Source organism: Hemitrygon akajei, chromosome 21, assembly GCF_048418815.1.
Source record: "Hemitrygon akajei chromosome 21, sHemAka1.3, whole genome shotgun sequence".
NCBI classification, from domain to species: Eukaryota; Metazoa; Chordata; class Chondrichthyes; order Myliobatiformes; family Dasyatidae; genus Hemitrygon; species Hemitrygon akajei.
Window position 1 is genome coordinate 60,068,166 of NC_133144.1, and position 14,214 is coordinate 60,082,379.

Genomic DNA, 14,214 nt, shown 5'->3' on the forward strand with positions numbered 1-14,214 from the left:
TTCCTTTCGTAGCGCTTTGCACGCCACTACAATGTGTTATTTGGTAGCTTCATAGCTTAAAGGTTACTGGAAAGAGTGCTTCTGCCGGAAGCGCTTGCGCCATGTGTTTTTGCTGAGAGTGCTTACGTGAGATTTTTGCTGCGGTGGACAGTGCTGCAATAATTGCAGAAAAGTATTCTTACATTATATAGGCTGTGTATTTATCAGATCATTCCTGCTTTTACTATATGTTACTGTTATTTTAGGTTTTATGTGTTATTTGGCATGATTTGGTAGGTTATTTTTTGGGTCTGTGAACGCTCAAAAATTTTTCCCATATAAATAAATGGTAATTGCTTCTTCACTTTATGACATTCTGGCTTACGAACCATTTCATAGGAATGCTCTACCTTTGAATAGCGGGGGGAAACCTGTAACACTCCTTTAATATTCCGGCTAAGTGGTTGGTTTTTGTTACATTTTTGAATCAGGTTAGGGATTTGAATCCACAACTTCATGATTTAGAGTCTGAAGATCTATCTGTAATTTTCAGCCCAACAGAAAGGGTCATAACAACATCAATTAGATGTTGTTCAAGAATGCTGAAGAAGTAAAATCAAAACAGGACGCACAAAAAGAAAATGGTAATATTGAATGAAAGAATTATGAGATCAATGTCAGATTAATGGAAATGTTACACTTCTGGTAAAAATTACAAAAAAATTGATGTGTTATGAATTTCTTAACTCTTGCGTGTGATCTTGGATTATTCCAAATTGCATGTGTCTATATGCTGATAATTGATATTTGTGAATTGTTGTCAACACATTTTCAGTAAATTGATCTGTTAAAAGTAGTGTCTTTTTAGAATTCCTGTGAACGTGGTTATCTCAGTGTACAGACTGGATCTTGTGTAACTTTGTTAGGTAACTCACTAAGCAAAAGCAATGTTCAGGTGTGCTAAGCTCCTGACTACACATTCCTTACTACTCATACTTAATTAAATCTGTGATGGTGATGTACTAGGAATTCAGTGCTTCTGGACTAAGGAGAGGAAGGACTTTCATGTTTAGTCTCTTGATGGTTAAGAATTGACCCCTTGCTGAAATATGCCTTGCACTTCCAGGGAGAAAACACAAGGAAATGTCCTGACAAAGGGTCTCGGCCCGAAACGTCGACAGTGCTTCTCCTTATAGATGCTGCCTGGCCTGCTGCGTTCCACCAGCATTTTGTGTGTGTTTGAACTTCCAGGGAGAGTAGTGTTGGACTTCACTACTTATACCTTCATGTTTTCTTTCTCACTGAATATGAAAAATGGCTGGGCGGATACAAGAGAATGCTTCCTAACCTTTGAAAGTGTACTGCAGTCAATATTCTCAAGAATGTAGGAGTAAACAGTATTTAAATAAAAGATCATGACAGAATATAAGGCGGTTTTTTTTGGTGGAAACTGCTGTGTGAGTACTGAATCAGCATAATTTTACTGCTTAAACTCGAGAGAATCGAAGCACTTAAGTGGCCTAGTTAATGATAAAGAACAAATTAGCACTTCAGCCCTGGGACCTTTAATCTGCTCTTCATTTTTCATGCATTTTGTGCCATAGAGTGCATTTCTCCTGTGATTATGAACAACCTATATTCATTTTTTTTAAAAAAGCAAATGGTTTGGACAATTGAATGAACTGATATAATTTGGGTGTTGTGTATAAAGACTATCTATACCCACAAATAATTCAATACATATTGTAGTAGGCTATCTGAAATATTGATGCCTCTGTTTCATATATAGACCCTTTGTTGGTTGATCAGGTTGGAAGATCTCTGAGTTGTTTGGCCATTAAATATAAATTTTACTGTCTTGTAAATTCAGCAATAAAATAAGAATTTCTAATTTTATTTCCTCTTATCTTTCCTGTACTCCTTGATGGTGACTTCCACAGTTGCTTGCTATTTTCCATTATCTTGCCTAAATTATGAAAGTAAATATTTTTACAGCTTTCAGATAGGCCACTGTTTGGCTCAACTTGTCTATGCTGTCTGGTGGGCATCCTTTCGTATCACCCAGCACTGGTCTATAGCCCTCCATGTTTAAACAACTCGTCAGAATCAGGTTTTTTAAAATCACTGATATGTCATGAAATTTGTTTGTGGGAGCAGTATAGTGCAAGACATAAAAAATTACTATATACTAAGTTAAAAATAAAAGGTGCAAAAGAGGACTAGTGAGGTAGTTTTCGTGGGTTCATGGATGCCAGAGGGGAAGAATGCTGAGTCTAGGTGTCCAACTTCCCCTTCCTGAAATCTTCAATCAAGTGTTCAGAGAGACACTCAGAAGTGGTCTGTGACCTAAATTCAACCACTTTCTCAGGGACTTGTTACTGTCTAGATCAGGGGTGGCCAACCTTTTGCATTCCAAGTGTCAGTTTTTTCACGCATAAGTTCAGATGTGCCATACAACTCTTGTACCCCCATTTGATTCTTGTAAAGATATGTTAATATAGACATATTTAGCATTTTACATGATATATTGATTTAATATAATACAAGATAAACATTACTTACCTTAATGAGACTTCTAACAAATATATTTTGTCTTCTTTTGATATCTTCCTTTTTCTTAATCACGTATTCTTTCTGTAATTCAGACCCAAGCACTAGCTTCAGTTTTACTTCTATTTCAGTCTGATGTTGTGTTTTATAGTGTCTATTAAGATCTTGTCTTCTATTATGTGAGAAAGTGTTTTCACAAACAATGCACAACGGTTTTCCTGATAGACCCGCTATAAATAAGAACTCATTTTCCCACTGTTCATTGAATTCACGCTTACTATCACTTTCTGCTTTGCTTTTGCTCATTTTCTTTTGCACTGTGATGGGTAACTGAATGTAAAAACAAGGCTTAATTTTTGAAAAAGTACAAAACTGCAAATGTACACAAAGAACAAACAAAGCACAACTCCATAGTGCACGAGTGTCAATTGTAAACTGACTGGCAAAAACCTGTTATGCACCGCTGGTTTTCTAGCTCTAAGCTACTTGAATGCCTGTTATAGATTTTTTTTTTCTACAAATCGGGTTTTTGGTTAATACTTTTTGCATAAGTAGATTTTTTAATTATTATCACTGGGGTGCAATGCACCACTTCTAATTATCCAATGCGCCACTTTTGGCGGATGTGCCATAGGTTGGCCATCCCTGGTCTAGATGAACCTTCAATTCCCCTCTGGATCTCTTCCCTCTTAACCTACATCCATGTCCTCTATTTTTATGTACATCTGAGGTTGATGGCAGTGGATGGGAGATCTTCAGAGTCGACGAAGTTGCGGAAAGATGGGGTCATCAGGGTCACCAACTCTATCTGATGCTCCAGCTGCAGCCTTCTCAATGTCAGTGAGACCCAACATAGACTGGGAAACTGCTTTGTTGAGCACCTTCACTCCATCTGCCACAAAACATGATATTTCCTGGTGGCTAACCATTTCAGTTTGACTTCCTATTTCTATTCCGACATGTCCTCCTCTACTGCCACAATGAGGCCACACCTAGGTTGGAGGAGCAACATCTCATTTTCTGTTTGTATAGCTCCAAAGTGATGGCATCGATTTCCCTAACCTGGTAATTACTTCCACCTCCCTCTTCTCTCTATATCGTTCCTTATTCTGGCTTCCCTCTTCTTTTCCCCTCACCTGCCCATCACCTTCCTCTGGAGCCTCGCTGCTTTCCTTTTCTCCCAAGGTCCATTCTACTGTCTTACCAAATTCCTTTTTCAGACCTTTATGTCTTCCACATATCACCTCCCAACTTCTCACTTTATTTCCCCCCTCTCCACCCACCATCCCCCTCACCAGGTTTCACCTATCACCTGCCAGCTTTTACACCTTCCCCTCCCCTCACAGTCTTATTCTGGCTTCTTGCTACCGCCTTGCTTTCCAGTCCTAATGAAGAGTCTTAGCCTAAAATGTAGATCTGCTTATTCTTTTCTATAGATGCTGCCTGACCTGCTGAGTCCCTCCAGCATTTGGGTGTGTTCTTCTGAACTGATATCAATGGATATCTGGAAACTAGCTGGAGAAACCCTCAAAAGATTATCTTATCAAGAAACTTGTCAATTTTTAAACTTTTTTTGGGAAATTTATAGGGAAGTTTTTAATTATTGAAAGAAGTTGAAGCAGAACTCCAAATGTTAATTGTTGTTTAACTACATATAAGTATACTGTCAAACAAGTTTTCTCTGAACCAGGCTGTAAAGCACTGCAGTATACATAACACATACTCACTTATGAAAGTAAGGATAAAATCTACAGATGGATTACACGTACATACACAAGCTAAAATGCATATTCACTCAATGCTGCACATCAGTGATCACAGATTCAATATTTCTTAGGTTCACCCCCCCCCCCCCCCCCAATAAATAAAGGTTTGTAGATTTTGACATTTCTATTTCTTGGAAGAATGCTGCAGGACTTTGAAGTTGGGTAGAAATATCAATTTGTATATCCTTTGAAGAAGGATATATAAAATGATTGAGTTACATAATGGGGAAATATTATTTTGATGTTTTTTTAAATATTAAGAAGTGGAGCAGCATTCTACAGCTGCATTAAAGTTTTGTTCTGAAGGAAACTATTATGCTGTTTCTATAGGTTTAGTATCTGATTAAGTGCTTTGTTATTTAATAACAAATCACTTTGTTAAGTGAATTAATGTGAAATCTGTACACTATGCTGAACACTGTGATAATTTATTTTTAACAGCAGGAATATTCAAGGACATTTTCAACCTCTCACTGCTACGGGCAGAAGTTCCCACTTGCTTCAAAAAGGCAACAAGGTGCCTTTCCAGCTCTTAGCTTCACCCCACCCCCTCCGGTCTTCTCCTCTCATTTTGCATTTCCCCCTCCCCCTCCTACTTTCAAATCTCTTACTATCTTTTCTTTCAGTTAGTCCTGACGAAGGGTCTCGGTCTGAAACGTCGACATTGCTTCTTCCTGTAGATGCTGCCTGGCCTGCTGTGTTCCACCAGCATTTTGTGTGTGTTGCTTGAATTTCCAGTATCTGCAGATTTCCTCATGATTGCGCTCAAATACTTCTATAGTTGTACCGTGGAGAGCATTCTGACAGGCTGCATCACTGTCTGGTATGGAGGGGCTAACGGACAGGACCGAAAGAAGCTGCAGAGTACTAGCCTACAAAGTACTGAGGGCATCTTTAGGGAGCAGTGTCTCAGAAAGGCTGTGTCCATTATTAAGGACCTTCAGAACCCAGGGCATGCCCTTTTCTCACTGTTGCCATTAGGTAGGAGGTACAGAAGCCTTGAAGGCACACACTCAGCAATTCAGGAACAGCTTCTTCTCCTTTGCCATCCGATTCAAATACAAATACTTTGTCACCATACAATTGATACTAGAGTGTACAATCATCACAGTGACATTTGTTTCTGCGCTTCGCGCTCCCTGAAGTACAAATCACAAAGTAAATATAATAAAAATTTAAATTATTAATCATGATTAGAAAATAGAAAAGGGAAAGTACGGTAGTGCAAGTCAGGTCCAGATATTTGGAAGGTACGGCCTTAAATGGATATTTGAATATAATATGGATATTTAAATGGATATTTTTACGTATCTTAAATGGACATTGAATCTTTGGACCGTACCTCACTGTTTTTTAATATACAGTATTTCTATTTTTGCACGTTTTAAAAAATCTATTCAATATATGTAATTGATTTACTTGTTTATTTATTATTTTTCTCTCTCTGCTAGATTATGTATTACATTGAACTGCTGCTGCTAAGTTAACAAATTTCACATCACATGCCGTAGATAAGAAACCTGATTCTGATTCTGAAAATTCTTTTGGCTTCACTACCCTTTTAAGCCTGCCATTGCAAATTATAATTGACTCCTAACTGAAAAATGCCTTAAATATATTTCCATAATAATCTTTATTGTTTAGTACTGGACCTTGTTATCAATGAAATAAATTTCTCTCAATCTAAGCAGTATTTAAATCTATTGTAATCATCTCCGCTGTAGGAATTTTGCTAACCTCTCTATATTATCTAGTTCCTCATACATTTTTTTGCTGTTCAACATTTCCACTGAACACTTCCCATGTCCTCAAAAGATGGTTGACATGCTGTACTGTATCTTCTTCTATTTCCTTAAACATCATGCCCAGAATTGGACACAGTAAAAATTACCGATTCATTAATGTTTAAATGTACTTCCTTGCTTTTAGCAAGGAAGCATTTGCCTTATATTTCCTTTTAAAATGCTCTCTCATAACTGAATGATTTGTAACTTAAATAATCTGCAACTTTGCTGATAAGCAATATGTTGCTATTGCTTGATTTCAAGTTTTCTAGTTAAGTGGTTAGTTGAATTTTAATGTAACAGTTGTTTTGATACAGAAACTAGTTTTCTGTAACTTTATGTTTTACTATATTGACAAAGCTGGATTTGTATAGAAATATGTACAACATGATGGATTGAACATTTTAACAATACAGTAATGTAAGTTATAAGCATGAGAATGCCTGGCACCAGTGGTTTCAAGAATGCGTTTCTTTCTCTCATACTGTTGCTATATGTGAGGAAATCCAGTGGATTAGTCAGTTGAATAATTGATAATCCAATCAGTCTGGTCAGAATTTTAAATGTTTGCAGAGTATTTCAGATAATTAGTAAAGTTGTGAATGGTGAAACAGATTTTGAACATCTTGCAGAGATCTGTGTCATGTTCACTTAAAAAAATTGCAAGTTGTTTTAATATCTGGACTTCTGAAATTCTATGGTCTATTAACATGTAAAATTATTTAATATTTAGTATTCTAAAGTATGAATGTAATTTTAAATATGCAAAATCCTGCTATATTATGATTTTTAAAATTGAATTTGAAATACTTTCAAATATTATGGCTAAAATATTTGAATATTTTCTTTAGGAATTCTCTTTTCATGTTGTTTAATATATTATTTTTACTCGGCAAACTCAATTCTAATGCACTTAGCTTCAATGTTAGTTGGTTTTCAAAATTATTTCTGTGTTCTGCATCTTTAGATCATGCATGCTCTACAGTATTTTGTTTGAGAACATTCATTTTACCTCTACAAAACTTTAGTAATAGCTACACTTGATTTACGTATCTTTGAAAATATTATCTTTCAAAATAGTCTGGTGAGCATTTAATCCATGATGACACACGAGAAAAGCTCATTTAACTCAATAACTGACCCCGTGTCCACCAGCACACAGCATCTGATGCCCTTCACCACACAGCCCATGTATAAACCTTGCTCTTCACCCAAATGGCTCATCCAGAGAGGCGACAATGGAGGGATTCTGCTGGAGGTCTCTGGTGGTGCTAGCCGCTCAACATTCTGCAAAGGCCGCACTGGGCTGCGGCGTGGTGCTGGTGCCTGGGAATCCCGAGCCAAATGGCCTGCCTCACCACACTGGCAGTAGAGATTGCTCTGTGGCGTGTGGCAGAGTAGGCGTAATGCTGGTTGGATCTGTGTCACGGGTTCCTCCTCATCAGTTTCTTCTGCCTTGGCAATGCTGGAACACCTTGGTGGACGAAAATTGCTTCTGCTCTCTCCGCCTCAGCTAGTGATGATGGTGATGTCAAACGAACATGCTGCCAAAGGTGCTCTGTCATCAGTGCCTTTACAAAGGCACGAAAGGCGAACTCTTCCTGGGCCGCAGGAGGGAACTGGGGCTAGCCATACCGAGCACATTGCTGGAGGTCTGCTGTGAATGTCCCCAGGTTTTCTCCCACAAGTGCTGTCTGCTGCCCAGTTCTTCCCTCATTGCTTCCTCCAATGGTCCCGGCTCGAAACACCACTCTAGTGCAACTACGAGGGCCCTGTAGTTACATTGCTCAGCTGGCGTTAGGTTGGGGAGGGCTCACAGGGCATCCCCTTCCAGCACCAGGGTAAGATGCACTACAGTCTCTGTGGGGCTCCACACGTTGTGCCATGTGGCAAATTTGACTAGTGTTAGGTAAGGCTCCAGGCGTCTGGAACCATTGAATCTGGGGAGCTTCAGAGTGAATCTTATGGCGTTAATTGCTGAGGCCCTTTGGTCTTCCTCTTGCTCTGGTGGTGTCAGTGGTGCCTGCCATGCTGCTTGTCCTTCTGTGGCTGTGGCATCTTGGGAATCTTGGGATCCCCAGTGTGGGCCATAAGGGAGCGGGGGTGGGGGGGGGGTGGTGGTGATGTACTCTGCCGTATCTTCCAGATTGGGGAGCCTGGGTAAACTCACTCTGTCAGGGTTCCCTGGGAAGGTACGATGCTCAATTTCCAGGTCCTCCCTCTGTGTCCCGCCTTCATGAGCCTGGCCTGCGGTTGCAAGGGAGGCATACTGCTCAGTATCTTGACTTGTTCCCTGGGTCTTAAGGCAATCTATCCAATATCGCAGTTCTTCAATCTCACCTTCGATTTCTAATCCCACTCCTGACACCAAAATGGTGAGCATTTGGTCCATGGTGATAGACATGAAAAGCTCGATTAACTCAACAGCCGTTTTTATTGCAACAAGCATAAAAACAGACTGGGTGCTATGACCTAGAGAGAGAAACCACTCAGTCACATACAGACTGGGGAGGTGATTAATACACACCCTGGTTACAGTCAGGGTGATCCACAAACACACATGTAAATAACTCTATAACCCAAGCTAAAATGTAACAATAAGTGAACTTGAACATCCCACCAAAGTCCCACGAAAGCATTTTAACACAAGAACAATAAATAGTGCTGGTCATTAGGAAAGCTGTGGCAGGCTGTCAACCACGTTCCCCCCCCCCCCCCCCCCCCCCCGCCCCCCGGAGTGGCACAATATGTTGTCACAAGTTGTTTAAAGTAGGCATTCCTCAGCAGTCCAGGAACATTGAAGTGAAATAAGCATGCCTAGAGTTAGGAAGTACAGTAACAAGGAACTGGTTGTTTAGGACTTGGATGGTGAAAAATTCTTTTAGTAATTTGTACCTGTAGATGCTCTGTTATTGGGTTTGTTTAAAACTAAAATTGATTTTTGGATCAAGAGCGTCAGGAAATGAAAACTGGAATTAGAAAAATGACACACAGAACTGGCCTTAGTCTTATATGAATGGTGCAGCAGGCTCAAAGGTCCTTAAGAGTTTGGATCAACTTAAAACGAAAGTCAAGCAGCCTAGATTCTGAAAATGTTTGTTGTCCTGCTCAGCATTGACAGTCATTTATTTATTACTTTAATGCCCCAGTATACCCAATTTCCTTTAGAAAGGTACTATTGAGTGGTGTACTGCATTTACTCAGCTCTGCTTTTTTTCCCCCTCCCTAGATGTCCTATCTGAGATCTTCATGAAAAATCGCTGCCTTCTTGAAAGAAGATTAGTGTAAGTATATGCAGTATGGGAAATTTAATGCAATTGTTAACTTATTGGGGAGTTTTGAGGATTGTAAATTTTGGTGCATGCTTTCTGACTAGTTTTTATTTGAATTTTTGCAGAAAGATAGAAAAAATATAAGTATGTTCTTCCTTCTGCTGATTATTGATAAAACTGAATAATGCTATTTTTGATAAGAAAATGTGTTGTTTGGTTTACCACTTCCATTGAGAGAGGTGTGTGAAGTGGTACAAGTAACACTCATGAAATGCTGGAGGAACTCAGCAGGCCAAGCAATATCTATGGGGAAAGAAGTGCAGTCAACATTTCGGGCAGAGACCCTTTGGCAGTACTTTTTTTTCCATAGATGCTTTTTTGAAGAGGTTACGAGGAAAGTTGACGAGGGTAAAGCAGTGGATGTTGTCTATATGGACTTAAGTAAGGCCTTTGACAAGGTTTCGCACAGAAGGTGGAATCTCATGTGGATAGGGTGGTGAAGAAAGCTTTTGGTATGTTGGCCTTTATAAATCAGAGCATTGAGTATAGGAGTTGGGATGTAATGTTAAAATTGTACAAGGCATTGGTAAGGCCGAATTTGGAGTATTGTGTATAGTTCTGGTCACCGAATTATAGGAAAGATGTCAACAAAATAGAGAGAGTACAGAGAAGATTTACTAGAATGTTACCTGGGTTTCAGCACCTAAGTTACAGGGAAAGATTGAACAAGTTAGGTCTTTATTCTTTGGAGCGTAGAAGGTTGAGGGGGGACTTGATAGAGGTATTTAAAATTATGAGCGAGATAGATAGAGTTGACGTGGATAGGCTTTTTCCATTGAGAGTAGGGGAGATTCAAACAAGAGGACATGTGTTGAGACTTAAGGGGCAAAAGTTTAAGGGTAACATAAGGGGGAATTTCTTTACTCAGTGAGTGGTAGCTGTGTGGAATGAGCTTCCAGTAGAAGTGGTAGAGGCAGGTTTGGTATTGTCATTTAAAGCAAAATTGGATAGGTATATGGACAGGAAAGGAATGGAGGGTTATGGGCTGAGTGCGGGTCAGTAGGATTAGGTGAGAGTAAGCGTTCGGCACGGACTAGAAGGGCCAAGATGGCCTGTTTCAATGCTGTAATTGTTATATGGTTATATAGTTAAAATACATTTCCAGGGAGAGTAAAAGTGTCAAATGTTTGATTATTATTTAAGAAACAATTTTAATTTTGAAAGAATATAGTTTTTTTTCCTCTGGATAGACAAATAACTTGGGATAATTGGCCTTGCTCATTGTAATTCATTTTGTGACCTTTTGATCATCTTGTTGCATTGCAGATAATTTTATTTTGCATGGTACATTCCCACCTCTTGCAATCAAGTTTTGATTTGAAGCAAAATATAATTACTGCACAGAGAATCTTATGGTAAGTGAAAAGTATTCTTGGACACCTTATAGCAACTGTACCACATTTCATAATTTCCAGTGCAATGTACAGGGACTACAAATTGTTTTAGAGTAATTACAGAACTAAAGATAGGGTCGAATTACAGGCTTTATATTTTTTTCTCTTTTACTCACTCAGTCAATCACTTGCTCACAACCAGGTTTTTCCTTTTAATTTTGAACTACTGATGAATATAACTCATGGACTTCTGTTATTGTTAGTTGAGTTATCTCTACCCATGGGCCAAATCTTTCCAAATGTTCACTCCTTTTCCTGTTTAGAAATAGTTCCAGATTTTGTTGGATCAAATGGCTTCCTTTGATTTTGATTTGTCCATTATATTTATCTCCTGTTTATTTGATCATTTTCTGACCAAAGTGTTGATTACCTGTTTCTCTTCCTAGGGTATTGTTAAATGATATTGTGAACTGCATCCTTACAGTGAAAGTCACAAATCACATTTTCTTCACCCTTAACAAATTCTTCCCCTCATTTGTCTCAAGCTGTGTATAGCCTTTGATAAAGTTGATCGTTCGATTCTCCAAATATTTTATTTTGTGGTTTTGCAGAACATTTTTCTTTATAGTTCCATATGTAGCTTAGTGTGCTAATGCACAAGTCACTAAGCATCAATATGTTACTCCCATTTGCTCACCTGCATGTTACCTGTTGACATATCTTTGTTAGATTCTATAAAAACTTCACACATAGCTGAAGCAGCTTAACTTTATCTCATCCACACGCTGGATTACCCCACTGCCCCTCATGTAGTACAGTGTTCATCTGAGTTTGTCACAGAACAAAAGTTTGACATGGAACATGATAGTGTATTGGTTAGTACAACATTTTACAGTACCAGTGACCTGGGCCTTTTCTCACTGCTCTCTGTAAGGAGTTTGTATGTTCTTCCATGACTGTGTGGGTTTCCTTCGGGTGCTCCAATTTCCCCCAAACAGTCCAACGAAGTACCTGTTGGTAGTTCAATTGATCATTGTAAATTGTCCTGTAATTAGGTTAGGGTTAAATCAGGGGTTGCTGGGCAGTGTGACTCAAAGGGCCAAAAAGGCCTATTCCGCACTGTATCCCAATAAATTATTAATTAAAAAAAAACATAATGTTTTCTTCCATAAAGTCGGTGCTCACTTAAAATCCTTATAGTTACAGACAACAAACCAAGTCAGAAACTTTGGTGTTATGATGGACTCCAACTTAAATTTTATCTGCCACATTAAGATGACTATAAAGTCAGCCTACTATCATCTTAAAAATATAGCGAGAGTTGAAGGGCTTCTGTCTCAGCAAGATCTAGAAAACTCATCCATGCATTTATTTTTAGTAGACTTGACTACTGTAATGGCATTTTCACAGGACCCTGTGTGTGTGTGTGTGTGTGTGTGTGTGTGTGTGTGTGTGTGTGTGTGTGTGTGTCTTTAAAATAAATAAATAAATAAATAAATAAATAAATAACTAACTAAATAAATCTTTAAAATGATCAAAAAAATCCCTCAGACAGCTGCAGCTCATTCAGAATGCTGCTGCTAGAGTTTGAAGACCAAGAAAGTAGAACATATCACTCCAGTTCTCAGATCGCTACACTGGCTTCCTGTACATCAGAAGACTGACTTTAAAATATTTCTACTGGTTTATAAAGCACTGAATGGTTGAGCAAAAATACATCTCCAATCTCTTGCTGCATTATGAACCTTCCCGAGCTCTCAGGTTGTCTGGGGCAGGTCTATTTACCATCCCCGGAGTCAAAACTGAATCTGGTGAAGCAGCTTTTAATTCCTGTTCTCCACATATCTGGAATAATATTCCAGAGGATCTGAAGTCTGCCCCTACTTTAAGTTCTTTTAAGTCGAGACTTAAAACTTTTTTTTCGCTGTAGCTTTTAATTAGAATTTCCTGCACTGTAACTTCTATTTATGATATCTATTTTGTGTGATTTTATTCTTTTGTGTATTGTCTGAAAATTGAAGTTTGATTTTTCTATCTTGTTCTATGTAAAATGCTTTGAACTGCCTTGTGTTTGAAAAGTGCTATACAAATAAACTTGATTTCTTACAAAAACACAAAATGTTTTCTTACACGTATCTGCTCCGTTACCAGTGCTGATTTTTTACTTTAGTACCATTTCCAATCTCTAACTCTGCCTCAGATTGTCTGGTGGAAACACTTAGCCATGCTTTGACATCCAGAGAAGTTCAGAACCTTCCTGTGTGGCACCCCATTGTCAACCAGATATAAATGTTCTAATCCAAAACTTTGTTGCATATACTTCAACTCAGTCCAAGTCTTTTTTTATCCATTGCCTTTGAATTTGCTAACCTACGTGCCTACTATACGATACAATATTTCAGTTTTGAAATCCTCTTCCTTGTTACAATGTCATAAAGTCATAGAAATGCATCATGAAGTAGGACCTTTGACCAGTTGAGTTCATGCTGACTCAATTTGGTATGTCTTACCCCAACCTGTTGATTCTTCCTTATCCCTTTGTTTGCTGTTGTTTTTCTCTGCGCCTTGTAGCGCATCAGGTGGCAACCTTTCTGTTTCTTTAGCAATATAATATTGTATAATTTTTCTCAATAAATAAATGAACAAGTATAATGATTTTTGTGTTATTTATTTGATTGGGTCTCTTTATCTAGTTTTTGGACTTGTGTGAAGATCTGATCACATTTTAGTTCATATACAGATATAGCGAAAATTCTACAGAGCTCACAAACTTTCTAGCACCACTGTCAAATCATAGTTGATTCTTTAAATCTGTATTTTACTGCCCTACACAGAAATTTCACTGATAATGACCTGATATGAATTTTTTATAACGATTACAAATAAAATTGACATCCAAATGATTGTAGCTACCATTTGTTCAATGGTACAAATTAATATCAGGGAATGTATACAATATACAACCTGAAATCCTTACCCTTTGCTGACATCCATGAAACAGAAGAAATAAACCCAAAGAATGAATGACAGAAAACGTCAGCACCACAAAGCTCCCCTCCCCCTATGCACAAGCAATAGCAAAAGCATCAGGCTTTCCCCTTCTCCCTCCTCCCTCTTGCTCCAGCAAAAACATCAAGCCCCCACCACTCACCATGGTTCCTTTTATACTATATAACCTTTATTGAGCCTTGCCAAAGAGATCAAATGATATCTTATGAATTACTTCTTAATTAATGTAGGAATCAGGCAAGAACATATGTTTGTAATGCCCAATATTGATCAAGATCCACAATAGCAGTTTTTTTTTGTTTAAGTTTCTGTTGGTACATCAGTGTTATGTGCACCAGAGGAAGTAGTCTCCATTATGATGAATTTCTCCAAGTAACCTTTCACTAATATGACTGATACTAATATGATGGCAACAACTTCAAATATAGGTTGTATAAGTTTACATCTTCCACGGTTGGTT

At 38.3% G+C, this 14,214-nt stretch overlaps 1 protein-coding gene across 4 annotated transcripts in view; it reads left to right on the top strand.

Moving 5' to 3' along the window:
• The window catches only part of peak1 (pseudopodium-enriched atypical kinase 1), a 227,253-nt gene that overhangs the window by 68,683 nt on the left and 144,356 nt on the right, over positions 1–14,214 (top strand). For 2 of the 4 annotated variants that reach the window (XM_073025541.1, XM_073025542.1), the window contains exons 2-3: positions 9,309–9,363; positions 10,678–10,766. The exons of 1 other annotated variant lie outside the window; for it this stretch is intronic. The gene's annotated coding sequence lies outside the window, so the exon portion shown is untranslated. Of the gene's footprint in view, positions 1–9,308; positions 9,364–10,677; positions 10,767–14,214 lie in introns of those variants that run through there. One more of the 4 variants, XM_073025543.1, reaches the window with a different exon arrangement.